This window comes from Lissotriton vulgaris, unplaced genomic scaffold (genome assembly GCF_964263255.1).
Source record: "Lissotriton vulgaris unplaced genomic scaffold, aLisVul1.2 SCAFFOLD_4540, whole genome shotgun sequence".
NCBI classification, from domain to species: Eukaryota; Metazoa; Chordata; class Amphibia; order Caudata; family Salamandridae; genus Lissotriton; species Lissotriton vulgaris.
The window spans coordinates 1-14668 of NW_028248459.1; the positions used below are offsets into that span (position 1 = coordinate 1).

Genomic DNA, 14668 nt, shown 5'->3' on the forward strand with positions numbered 1-14668 from the left:
GTAGCATTTCTAAGGTGAAAGTGATTGGAGCGGGTCACTACTGGCTGTGATTACAGCGCCTGCCAGCCATGCCTTACTACCACCAGACCTGGGAGGAGTTTTCCAGGGCCGCCGAGAAGCTCTACCACACCGACCCCATGAAGGTCAGAGTGGTTCTAAAATACAGACACTGTGATGGTAATCTTTGTATAAAAGTAACTGATGATTTAGTGTGTTTACAGTATAAAACCGACCAAGCGCAGGACGTCAAGAAGATTGAGAAGTTTCACAGTCAGCTGATGCGGCTTATGGTAGCCAAGGAGTCCCGCAATATTGCCATGGAAACAGACTGACTTAAAACTAATAAATATGCCAATTATTTGAAGTTTCCTCAGAGGAAAATAACGTTTGGAATTTAAAAAAGTAATGGGACAGAAGATGGTGTATATAACTAAGTGGACTACGGAAGCTGATGAGTACCAATAGTTTCCTCAGACGCCACTTCTAAAAGCTGTGCTTCATTTGAAAGCTTCTATTTATTTTCTGAAATGTCATTTAAAATTAGGAAAGAGACCTCTATGAAAAGATGTCGGATTCCTTCACGGTAACATTTTTTTAACTGATTGAATGGATTTTTCTTATGGAGTAATTACGAAGTAAGAAGCGAAGAGTCTGAATTATTTGTAACATTTTCCCTTGGATTTCAGGGTTCATTTTCGTGTTTTTGTTTCAATTAAATGACCTAAATTCCTAATAAAAAAAAAATACAAAAAGAAATGGTAGACTGTTAAAAGCCTTAGCGGCGGAGGTAGTGAAGCTCCTGCCACCCAAGGAAGCTTTTGTAACTATGGGAATAATCACTTGTTTTGCTGCTAGGGAGCGTAATGTTCTTCTGGGGACATACCATTGAAATTGTTGTTTTAAGTAGTCCGGACCATTTCCGTTTAATGCCTTGAAGACTGTACAAAGGGCTTTAAATTGAGCCCGCTGTTTTACTGGGAGCCAGTGAAGCTGTCTTAGTTCTCTCTTGACTGAAACAAACCTAGGTGTGCCCAGCAACAGCCTGTCAGCTGCATTCTGCAGTATTTGGAGTTTGTTCATCAGTCTCTTTTGGATATTCAGATAGAGACTATTACAATAGTCTGGGCGTGACAAAATAAGTTCTGTAACCACAGTCCTCAAGCTGTCACCAGAGAGAAGACATTTTATTTTCCGCAGAGTTCTGAGGAGAAAGAAACATGAGGAGACAACCCCATTAATTTGATCTCCAAAAGTACGTTTTTTATCCACAATCACCCCCAGGTTCTTCACCTTCTCAGCTGGTTCAGGAAGTGTTCCCAGTTCTTTCGGCCACCAGTCCGGTGTCCAGATATTCATGTTGTTACTGAAAATGATAACTTCTGTTTTTCCAGAATTAAGTTTCAGGCAGTTTGATGGCATCCAACCCGAGATGGCTTTAATGCAGTCGTCAAAGAATCAAACAAGGGTCTTGACTCCTATCTCAGCAAGGCTGAGTCCAACCAAATTTTATATAACGAAACGAAGGCCAATGCTGGGAAAGCTTTTTAACAGCCAATAATTCACCAAAATTGTTAATGAGTCAAACAAAAAACAACCTGTTCATAGTATAGCATTCTACGAGATTTATTCTCTTTTATGAAATTTTCATGTTTTTGGCACAATATTATTAGTGCATGGGGATACAAAGAATTTATATACACTATATACAAACATGTACAACAATTACCAAGAACATTTTATACATTTCATACACACTTGGCCACTTCAGTCATACAAACAACAGTCACACAAAAAGCAAAAAAACAACACAATGACATAGAATCCGGTCCTGAGGAGAACCCCAACAAATAACAGGGGTTCGAAACGCGTCGACCAGCCTTGCCCCGTATTTGGTGTTTCACTGATGCCATAAAACAGCTCGTTTGACTTGTGATAAAAGACCCTCTGGTGGAACTTTGTATTATACAGACCTTAAAAACTGATTATCACGAACAGGATTATTTCCAGCTATCCGTTACCAATACGTGGGCATTCTATGTAATTGTGTTGTTTTTTTGCTTTTTGTGTGACTGTTGTTTGTATGACTGAAGTGGCCAAGTGTGTATGAAATGTATAAAATGTTCTTGGTAATTGTTGTACATGTTTGTATATAGTGTATATAAATTCTTTGTATCCCCATGCACTAATAATATTGTGCCAAAAACATGAAAATTTCATAAAAGAGAATAAATCTCGTAGAATGCTATACTATGAACAGGTTGTTTTTTGTTTGACTCATTAACAATTTTGGTGACTTATTGGCTGTTAAGAAGCTTTCCCAGCATTGGCCTTCGTTTCGTTATATAAAATTTAATGCAGTCGTGGCATTTCCTTCCAGTTTCAAATTCTTGGCCACGCTGAAGAGAGAGTACTATTTGTGTGTCATCCGCATAAGATGTCAGTCGGAACACAAAAGACCTTATCAGGACTCCCAGGGTCGACACGTATACATTAAAAAGTGTAGGGCTCAGGGAAGACTCCTGAGGCACCCCACACGGCAAGGAGAAAGGGCTAGACCTAGCCTTATCCAGGTCCACTGATTGCAATCTGTCAGTGAGAAATGATTTAAGGAGGTGGCAGGCCGTGCCTTAGACCCCATTTTCTGATAACCGGTCCATCAGAACCTTATGATGGACAGTATCGAAAGCTGCAGAGAGATCCAGCATGTTTATGTTTTGGCAATTTTTAGAGCGCGCAACTACCCAAGGGTGTCTCGGCGCTTAACTGAACAGATGATGGCTATGGCAAATTTTTAATGTGGGAACAGCCAAGTTTTCAATCTCTTCCTAAAGCTAAGGAGAGTTGGGCCGTTTTGATGGTAAGAGGGAGTGAATTCCATAGTCTGGCTGTGGAAATCACAAAACATCTGTCACCCAAGTTGGCTTTCCTTGTGCGTTGGACATAGAGCAATTTTGTCGAAGATGAACGAAGAGTTCTGAGGTTTTCAGGAGAATGAAAGGCGTCTTTGAGAAACTGCGTTCCTGAGTTGTTAATAGATTTGTATGCAATGCACAGTGCCTTAAATTTTGTGCGGCTTTTAACAGGAAGCCAATGGGGCTGTCGAAGGTACGGGGTGATGGAAGTGAACTTAGGGATGCCCAGTAAAATTCTGGCTGAGGCGTTTTGTACTAATTGGAGCCTTTTAAGGACGTTTTCTTGTGCATTGAGAAGAAGGGCATTGCAGTAGTCAGTTCTAGCAAAGACGAGGGTGCTTATCAAAGTTTTACCAGATGAGGTAGGAAGATATGGGAGGAGCTTCTTGATCTTCTTCAAGGTGAAGAAGGAGTAGAGACTACCGAGTTGACATGGTGGTGGAAAAGCAGTCTATCGTCAAAGATCACTCCAAGGTTACGAACCTTAGTGACAGGTTCTGGTGGTGGTCCCATCTCATCAGGCCACCATAGGGTAGACCATACAGGTTCCAGTTTACCGAATGTCATCACCTCTGTCTTTTCAGAGTTCAATTTAAGACAGTTTGATGACATCCAGGAACTGATGGCGAGCATTCCCTCCTGAAAATTTGCTGCAACTGTAGGTCCATCATTGTAAACTGATAGGACCAGTTGGGTATCATCGGCATAGGTAGTAAGATTGATGCCGTAGGATTTGATTACCCTCGCCAATTCCGAGCCATAGATATTAAATAAGGTCGGACTTAGCGAGGGACCCTGTGGTACTCCGCATGGAAGGGAGAATGTGTGGGATAGGAAAGAGCCTAGTTTTACGGCCTGTGATCGATTTGTCAAAAAGGAGGCAAGAAGTTCTTTGGCCTTGTTCTGAATGCCGATTGTTGAGACACGGTCGTTGGATTCAGAATATTATTGGTCTGCAGGAACCGGCTGGGTTGTACATTCAGGACTTTCTCGATCATTTTTGCAGGTAATGGGAGGCGGGAAATAGGTCTGTAGTTGCTCCGGTCTTTGGGGTTGAGGTTCTGTTTTTTTGAGCAAAGGCATAATAGATGCCATTTTCCATCATTTTGGGAAATGGCCCCACTTGAAGATATAGTTGAACAAGGGAGTAAGAGCTGCCGCAATGGTGTCTGGGATTTGCTTGATCACCTCAGCCGGGCATGGATACAAAGGGGAGCCTGATTAAATCGACATCAGGAGTTTAATCGAGTCTTGTGTCTCTAACGGAGAAAAGCTGTCTAGTGTGGTTGCTACATTTGACATTAGGCAAGGCAGTTTGGTTTATATACAATAGAAGGGGGTTCCCCAGAACAATACGGGATGTAGGCAGGAAGGGGGGGGATCAAAAAGTACAATTAGAAAAGAACACCCTGCCAAGGTAGATAATAAGAGGTCCTCTACAGGATCCAATTCTGTTATGGAAGGAGCAGTATTAACTATATATCGGGGCCCAAGACAACAGATAGATAGCATTCAATTCATATTTTTTTATAGAAAATATATATTTTTATTGTTTTTTATGCAATCAGTCATTTCTAAAAAACATTCAAAGCTAGCAGATTCAGGGATTAATAAAAACAATCAATAAAGTTCATCATTTCATATAGGGAAAGAAATTCTTCAAAAAGTTAGGTGTTCCATTCACTCCGGGGCATTTCAGGGGGCTCAACAGACATTCACACTCATACATATTCAACCAATTCACATGGGTAGATCTCGCGAGAGCTGCAACAAAAAGCTGGACTTAAGGTTGCATGGACGGGGGTGCAACTATGAGAGGGCAAATTAGATTGAATAATATTGCCGTTCTTGATGGTAGCGCCTACGCGCGTTTCGGTGTAAGGCACCTTCGTCAGGGCTGGCAGAGATGGTAGGGGAGGGGAACAAACAAGCTGAAATTGAAACATATTTTCTTATATTAGGTAACTCACAAGGTTTCATACATGTTTATTTACAATGATTATTTATGTGCTTATTCTATACATGGATCACTGAAATTATATCGACCTCAAAAATATCGAGTTGCCATAATATCGTTGATAAAATATCGATGGACAAAATATCGACTGGCTATCTTTAAACAGGTAAGTACAAAAATATCGACTCTAAAATATCGAGTTACTAAAATATAGACTGTAAAAATATCGGTTTTTTTTGTCTTTAAATTAAGTTAATACTAATGTAGTAATAAATATATTTATTATAAACTTACTTAAAATTAATAAATTAATTTTATATTAATACATTTTTTGTAAATTAAAAATATATATAAAAAAATACGTATATATTTATATAATTTTTTTTATTAAATAAACATACATAATAATTTTACCGTAGCATAGCAAAATAGTTCAAATTTATTGTAACAACTGTAGTGAATTCTACAATAGCTAAAGCGTTGGATAGCGTAGGGGTTAAAATTACTATTCCCACTTCAGTGGGTGCTACAGTAGGGAAAGCGTTGGATAGCATAGGGGTTAAAATTACTATTCCCACTCCAGTGGGTGCAACAGTAGGGAAAGCGTTGGATAGCGTAGGGGTAAAATTTACTATTCCCACTCCAGTGGGTGCAACAGTAGGAAAAGCGCTGGATAGCGTAGGGGTAAAAATTACTATTCCCACTCCAGTGGGTGCAACAGTAGGGAAAGCGTTGGATAGCGTAGGGGTAAAAATTACTATTCCCACTCCAGTGGGTGCTACAGTAGGGAAAGCGTTGGATAGCGTAGGGGGTAAAATTACTATTCCCACTCCAGTGGGTGCTACAGTAGGGAAAGCGTTGGATAGCGTAGGGGTTAAAATTACTATTCCCACTCCAGTGGGTGCAACAGTATGGAAAGCGTTGGATAGCGTAGGGGTAAAATTTACTATTCCCACTCCAGTGGGTGCAACAGTAGGGAAAGCGCTGGATAGCGTAGGGGTAAAAATGACTATTCCCACTCCAGTGGGTGCAACAGTAGGGAAAGCGTTGGATAGCGTAGGGGTAAAAATTACTATTCCCACTACAGTGGGTGCTACAGTAGGGAAAACGTTGGATAGCGTAGGGGGTAAGATTACTATTCCCACTCCAGTGGGTGCTACAGTAGGGGAAGCGTTGGATAGCGTAGGGGTTAAAATTACTATTCCCACTCCAGTGGGTGCAACGGTAGGGAAAGCGCTGGATAGCGTAGGGGTAAAGATTACTATTCCCACTCCAGTGGGTGCTACAGTAGGGAAAGCATTGGATAGCGTAGGGGTTAAAATCACTATTCCCACTCCAGTGGGTGCTACATTAGGGAAAGCGTTGGATAGTGTGGGGGTTAAAATGACTATTAATTAATTAACAATTAACAATTTTAATTAATTTCCATATTTAATTAATTATTATTGAATTACTTCCCACCCTATCCCCCTATAAACTCACAATCCACTACTGAAAATAATTTACTAAATATTAATTATTTATCAATTAAATATTTATAATTATTTACCAATTATATTTTAATTAGTTACCAATTATTAATTATTTAACAATTATTATTAATTTACATAATTAATTAATTATAATAAAATTACTTCCCACCCTATTCCCCCATTAACCCACAACCCGCTACAGAAAATAATTTACTAAAAATTAATTATTAATCAATTATTATTTTTAACCAATTATACTTTAATTATTAACCAATTAATAATTAATTAACAATTATTATTAATTTACATAATTAATTATAATTAAATTACTTCCCACCCTATTCCCCTATAAACCCACAACCCGCTACAGATTTATATTACACAATTATTAAAAAATATTAAAAACTACCTTATTTTCTATTTTTTTTTGTCTATATTCTATCTAGTCGATATTATGTCTAGTCTATATTTTTGATTCGATATTTTGGCTATTATTATCGATATTACTCGATATTTTTGTAGTCTATATTATGTCTGGTCGATATTTTTCATCGATATTTTGTCCAAACGATATTTTGGAATCGATATTATGTCTGTTTACCTCTATACATATATCATTAACTATAGTGGCACATTTAGAAGGCAATTTTTGTTTGTCTTGGCTTGGATACCAGTCAATAGCTCCCAAAATAGAGTCCCCCAAGATCGGAGACTAAGGGCCAGATCCAGGAAGTGACCTAGGTGAAGACAAAAAAACTCATCTCTCAATATACACTCATTCGTTCATTCTCTAATTCAAACATTCATTCAATTCAGATCCCCCCTTCACATTTATACAGTTTTCATAATCTAATTTCAGGGGGGAAGATGTGATATATACTTTTTGTGGACAGACTAAGTAGGGCGTAAGTGGACTGGTTGAGGGATAACAACCTGCCCAGACTATTGGTGGTGAGGTAGGGAGGGTCTTTTTTTCAAAGAAAAAACATTCTAGAGAAGGAGCTCTTATAAATGCAAAAAAAAGGGAGAGGAAATAATCTCCTTTATGCACTGTATTGAATTATTTTAGTCACCCCATGGGCTTAAATAGGTAAATGGTTAAGCAGCCCTTCCCAATGCCAGACGGAGCTTCAGAGGGGTGTAGGGTTAATAGGGTTCATTTTAATACTCTAGATTGGGGAACACATTCCTATCCTGAGGCAAGGGCAAAGAATTTATCAAAGCCATATGATTTATTTGAAAAGAATGTATCACAACCTAGACAGGAATGCTTTTAGACTTGCCTAATAGGTATAGCGAACATAGAAGGGTATATATGAAAAACGCGTGAATTCCTACCTTTCACTCGCATTGGAACAATAATCCGGTACATAGCTCCATTTTCAAAGGTCTTTATAACTTCGTGTATCCAATGCTCGAGATTTTAAGAAGTCACACTGGGAAAATAAAGGGGGAAGATTTACACATGATGTCTAATGAGTCTGGGACCTCAGCTGCTCTACCCAAAACTCTGAGATTTATTTCTGAATATGGGTCTGTTCATAGGGGGCGATTCATATTCCCAGTTTGGTGCAGGGTACCCATAACGTGTATGGGGGCTCATATTGTTGCCTGGAGAACCAGAAGTTTATCTGTAGAGGGAACTTCCTCCCAGAGCGGCGGTGTATTTCAGCACGCTCACCTGATGATATTAAGGGCATGGAGGCCACGTCTAACAGTCAAAGGTCGGCCGGGAGCGGAGTTTCATGACTTTCACTTCCTGGTGTGGCGTTATACAGCAGGGAAGAATTCCTAAGGGGGACAATACATTAGATTTAAAAATTTAACAAATGGTTTTAGGAGAAGAGTTTACTGCATAAAGGCGACCAAAACAGGGTGTCAGATATACACGTTTGGTCATACGGGCTCAGGGAGAGAAGGCTTTCCGGCTTTATACACTTTGACACGCTCACCTGATGGTTGGCGAGAAATAATGACCGCATCTGGGTTCGAAAGACGGTGTGGAACGGGGACTTGTTGTATCTGTACCTTTAATTTATTTAGTGTATGACATGTATTGTGTTCCTTAATGACATATACTGTATTCCATGTTCTATGTTTGAGTTCTGCTGTCGTGTCATTCTGTTCCGTTACTTGGACACAACAGCATCGCTCTTTCATAGCCATTTCTTGTGGGTTTTAATCTTCACAGATTTATTCATAATAAATCTATCTAACAGAACTCCTGCCTTCTTATGTTGTTTATTATACCAAATACAACATAAATATGGCGACGATGGATTGGGATCAAGAAGATATTTTGATCGAATTTTAATTTTTTGGCAGTTGAGTTTAATTTAACCCACCGAGAAAAAACTAGGCTTGAAAAGGAAGACTTTGATGACAGCGACTACATACTCTTGGTAAGATCAATTTACCGATTTAGTATGCATCGCATGAAGAAAAGAGACTGAATGCTTTTGAAATTACCTCGTGTTCCACATTAACGTCGTTGGGAGCTGTGCGCGAGCGGAGGAGAACGTGTTTGTACGCGGAGCTGAGAAAGAACTGAGTGCGCGAAGTAAACACAGCGTGCTTACGCGCTAAGCTTTCAGCCTCACCAGAACATCTTCTGTCATCACGCAAGGTCAACTAACGTGACCCCACGCAGCGGCCATTTGCTTTTCAAGTTTACAAGGAAATAGATTCCTGATTGAAGACACCGAGGACACCGAGCAAATACTTTAAGAAAAATAGATCGTTTCTGGTAACCTTTTAATATTTATAAATCGGAACCGAGTATTAATATATTCAAATCGAAACTGAAGGATAGTACTTTAAAGTGTTGATTAAAAAAAAAAAAGTCATTTTTATCAAATTAGATAACACTTTAAAATAACAGTAATAAGGTAATATTTGACAATGGCTTATCAAATTCAACCTTATCAAATAAATCCTTTTCTACAGAATGCAGGTAAACCGCCAGTTAGGTGGGAACAGTGGCATAAATCTTTTGAAAGCTATATAATGTTGCAATAGATGGTAAAGATTATTCCAAGGAAAGAAAAAAGGCTGTTTTGTATGGACTCTTAGGTGATGCTGGAAGGGAAATATTTGACAACATGCCTGAAAGTGAACCACCACCTGGACAGTTCATTCCATGGGATGAATACACTGAGGCAGTAAAAAGATTAGAAAAAAGATTTCATGAACAGCCTAATATAATGGTAGAAAGGCATGGTTTTAATAAGAGAAAACAGTTGCAAGATGAAAGTATTGAAGACTATCTTTCTAATTTACGCATCTTAGCTTCAAAGTGTGACTTTGGTGACATGCTTGATACTTACTTAAGGGATCAATTGGTCTTTCACTTTTTTTCAAACAAAGTACAAGAACGCCTTCTAGCATGCAGAAACCCAACTTTAAATGAGGTTATCGACATCGCAATTGGGATTGAAAGGTCTTCAGTTTCAACTAAGGTTATCTCAGGAACAAATAATGCGGAAGCTGTATGTTCTATAACCAATAAAACTAAAGTACAAGACTTAAAAAAGGAAAAAGGATCCATTTCTGCAAAAAAGAATTTGGTTTGTTATCGTTGTGGTTCTAAGACTCACATCGGAAATAATCCAATTTGTCCTGCACATGGAAAGAGATGTGCAAAATGTAAAAAAATTGGACATCTTGAGAGTGCATGCAAAACTATTTTAAAAAATAGGAATGTTTCACATACCAGTGTAAATGCTTTAGATGACATGGAAGATGAAATTAGTAATCTTGTTATTAATGTTAATTTAATTGATTCTGAGATTACTTTCAAAGCACCTTTAGGCGAAGCTATCATTCAAGGTGTCAAATTGGAAGTAATGGCAGATTCAGGATCGCCAATAACCATTTTAGATGAAATAACTTATGCTAATTATCCTTTTCCTAGTAAACTTTCTGTTGCTGATGTTAATCCAAAAGCAATTGGTGGACATTTCATCAATATGCTAGGGTACTTCACTGGCTTAGTTGAACTACTAGGAAGGGAAATAACAACCAAGGTTTACGTTGTTAAAAAAGGCAAAGATATTATTGGTTGGCGTGATTTAGGAAAGATGGCATCATGTTAAAACCTGGTAGTGACACACCCATTATTCTTGGTGACATTCCCATAGCTTCAATAGAAATTTGCAAAGAAAAAATATATTCCAATGATTTGGATTCTATTCTTGGTAAATACAAAGACATATTTGAGGACAGAATTGGTTGCGTGAAAGGTGTTGAGCATGACATTAAGTTAAAAGAAAATGCGTTACCTGTGATACATAAGGTCAGAAATGTACCTTTGAGTGTAAGAGCAGAGTTAAAAGAACATTTGGATAGCCTCTGTAAAGATGGAGTAATTAAACCTACAAATTCATCTGAGTGGGTTTCGGCTGTGGTCTTAGCCAAACGGAAAAATGGTAAGTTGCGCATGTGTGCAGATTTGCGCTCTCTGAACAAAAACATTTTGGTGGATTGCCACCCTTTGCCCTTGATTCAAGAGATGCTTATGGCAATAGGAAATTCCACTCATTTTTCCCTAATTGACTTAAAGTCAGCCTACCATCAGGTTGTTTTGTCAGAGAGGTCACAAGATCTTACCACTTTGGTTACTCCCTTTGGTGCCTTCAAATATACGAGACTCCCGTTTGGATTAGCTTCTGCAGCAAGTGTATTCCAGAAGCTAATGGACTGGTTATTTGGAGACATCAAAGGGGTGCAAGCATTTCAAGATGACATACTCATTTTTGGTAATGGAGTGGATGACCATAATAAAACCCTTGATAAAGTTTTAAGCATCTTGAGTAAGAGAGGGATGACTGTATCTAAAGAAAAGTGCAGTTTTTTGGTTCAGGAATTAGAATATTTAGGGCACTCTATTACTACGGAGGGCATTAAACCAAAACAGAACCTGATTGATTCTATTATGCTTGCACCTGCTCCAGTTGATAAAGACTCTCTTAGATCCTTTTTAGGACTTAGCGAGTACTATGCACGTTTTGTGCATGGTTATGCATTTGTGGTTGAACCACTCAGGTGTTTAACCAGAAAGAATGAAAAGTATGAATGGTCTTTGATCCATGATGAAGCATTTAAAAAAGTAAAAGATATGATAAAGAATACTCCAGCCTTGAAACCTTTTTCTTGTGGTGTTAAGTGTGTTGTCACTGTGGATGCAAGTTGCGTAGGTCTTGGTGGTGTTTTAACACAATTTGTCGATGGAAAAGAAAATACTATTGCTTTTATTTCGAGAACCTTGACCACAGCAGAATCCAATTACAGCACCATAGAGCGTGAAGCTTTAGCTTGCTCATGGGCAGTAGAAAAGTTCAGGAGTTACTTATGGGGAACTCGCTTTGATCTTTTTACAGATCATAAGCCGCTTATTTATTTGAAGAATGGAAATGGCACAGGCCGAGCAACTTCCAGACTAGTAAGGATTATTTCTAAATTACAAGAATATAATTTTGATGTGAAACACATCTCTGGAGGAGCTAATTTTAAAGCTGACTGTTTGTCCAGAATTCCTCTTGCAAATCAAATCGGAGCTTCTGATATCTATGACGATGAATGTGTCGTTGTTTCTGCAATAGATGCATGCGAAAATTCTTTGGGATGTTTTACAGAAAGTGATTGGTTGGAAGGTTACAAGAAGGATCAAATTTTGATAAAAATAAAAGAATACATCAGAAAAGGATGGCCTCCAATAAGAAGTCTAGATAAAGATTTTGTACCTTATCAACAAGTATCTTCTGAGTTAAGTCTGGAGAATCAGTTCATAACTAGATGTGGACTTTTTGTTCCACCCTGTGTTTTGAGAGAGGGTCTTGTAGAGAGCTCATTCTGGACATCCAGGAATGTCTGGCACTAAGAAAATTTTGAGAAAATTTTATTGGTGGCCCAGCATGGATTCTTTTGTTGATAAATTTGTTAACCAATGCCCTGAATGTCTCCTATCCGACAAGCATTGGAAAAGTAAACATTTTTTTACTTCTACTAATTTGTTGCCTGAACAAGCATGGGAAAAATTAGCAATTGATTTTTCACGGCCTTACAATATCTTATGTGAAGATATGAGATATTTAATTGTCTTAACTGACTGTTATTCAAAATGGGTTTCATATGATTTTGTTAAATTTCCAAGTACAGATGTTGTAATTGATTTTATTTTTTTTATTTTTTTTATTTTTGGAAACCTTTATTGTGCAACAAAAGCTTACAGGTACGGGCCCACAACCATGCAGGCCGGCCGAGAAATCAAGTAGTAGCACTCAAGGCAAAATCAAAATAGCTCAGCAGTCCCAGAGACGAGGAGCAGCAATTATCCGATGCATCACATACTGGAGAAAGGGGGGACCACCGAGTACAGGATAAGTGATGTTAATTTTTAAAGTTATAGGTAAGAAGGATCAGACGCAGTCACTTCATCGAGGGCACATGGCGGGCAATGGTGCCAGCGAGTCAGCAACACACTAGGCATAAGTTAGGGGATCATCAGAAGAACTGGAGGATAAGAACAAAGAGTACAATACATACTGGTCAGTACCCGCCCCATGATCGTGAAACCTCTTGACTGACGGTAGTGGAGAGCCCAACAGCCGATACAATAAGCAGCGCTACACCTAACCACCAAACTGACCCAAAGGAAAAAGGAAAGAGCAAGAAAAGTCAAGAGAGAGAGGAGAAAAACAAGGCCCATAGAACCATGACGAAACAGAAGACCCACCCCCAAACTCCCCACCCAGCACGCATGCAGAGGCTACGGCCTACCCCCCCCTAGCAGTGTGCCTGTCACCCAAAAACCGAGTCCCGAAATATAGACTCAGAAAAGAGAAAAAGGAAAGGAAAAAGAGAAAGGGAAAAGGAGAAAAAAGAACTAAAAAACTGATGGGAGAGGAGACATGCAACCAAAACGATCTGCTCCCACCTCCCACCTGTACACAATTTGAACATACGAGAAGAGAGAGTCACTGCAAAGTCAAATACAGGAACATGATGAGGAAGCGATCATACTTGTACAATCAAAAGTACGCCATTTATCCATACACGAAGTAATAGTCCGCCGATGCAAGTTATCTTAACCCTGTCCCTGTCTGTCCAGGGCCAGAGACACGGAGTGCACTTTGAACCAGAAGCGGACGGGCCAGGAGTGAAACACAAGAACTCCAGGCCACAAGACACGGCACCAGTCATGATGGCCCCGGATCGGGCCAGCAAGAAAAAGCAGCAGCAACAGCAGGTACCACAAGCAACGCCCCGCTGACCAAGAAGGGGCACTCACTCCGCTAGAACAGACATCGGATCCCGGCTCAGCAGGGCAAGGCGAACAATCACCGGGAGTCATGGCAGGGCAGGCCCGAGCAGACCCCGGCCGGAGTCCCTCCGTCATTTCCACTCCTTGGAAGCGCTCCCGGCGAAGCTGAGCAGCGGGCACCCAGACCTCCAGACAAGCGACGGCCGTAATCCCGCCAACCTAAGGGGAGGTCCGTGCAGCACAGGTCAGCAGTTGGTCCGCACACGTGGGGGGCGGCTCAGCAAGCCCGTCAAGAAACTCGTCGTCCGGCCCAGCGGCATTCATCATCATGGACTCACGCCAGGAACTCAAGGCAGCGAGGACGTCACCAATCGTAGGAACACCCCTACAGTATTCAGCAAACGTGCCGTGCGGCAGGCCAGTGTTCCCGTCAACGACGGGTCCGAGATACAGGGCGCTGGCCGCCATCTTGTCAGCACGGCGAGGCCACCGCACACTCCAGCCCCGATCCGGCCACCAGCGGAGTCCAGCGAGAGCCAGCCGGGGACAGTCAACCGCACCAGTGATGCAGGGAGGCGGGCCACCAAAACATTGGAGGTAGTCGGCGCCTCTGGCCCATGGGCGCCGACCGCCGAGTCCGGGCGGAGGGTTTCAAAATGGCCGGTTAGGAGACAAAGGGGAGACGCGTCTCCCGTGCGATCAACCCCCGTCCGTGGAATGCGGCACCCCGCCACCAGGACCCACCGGGTCCCGGGACCACCTGTCCGGGCCCGGTCAGTCGCCACCGGTCCAACCGCACAATGGCCTCTTAGGTCGACCCCTCTCCTCCACCAGGGGCCGGCGCAGGAACTTCGTTCCAGTCAGGGAGCCGCAGGCAAGGCCAGGCCTGCCCGCCTCACAGGCTTCGAAGCGAACAAGGGCACAGCTCGGGAACCGCCGCACCCAGAAGCATCCGGAGCAGATGGTAAGAATCAGCAATCTGTCATGTATCCATATTTCCTCGAATACATCTTCTCGGGGCAGGATGGGGCACAGGATTAATAAAACAGGCGAGAAGGTCGACGGA

The 14668-nt window shown here is 40.9% G+C and overlaps 1 pseudogene across 1 annotated transcript; it reads left to right on the top strand.

Moving 5' to 3' along the window:
- Window positions 1-26: 26 nt before the first annotated feature.
- On the top strand, window positions 27-738 carry LOC147664118 (signal recognition particle 9 kDa protein pseudogene; annotated as a pseudogene). The gene has a single exon (XR_015305180.1). The product of XR_015305180.1 is annotated as a signal recognition particle 9 kDa protein pseudogene (transcript).
- Window positions 739-14668: the final 13930 nt, after the last annotated feature.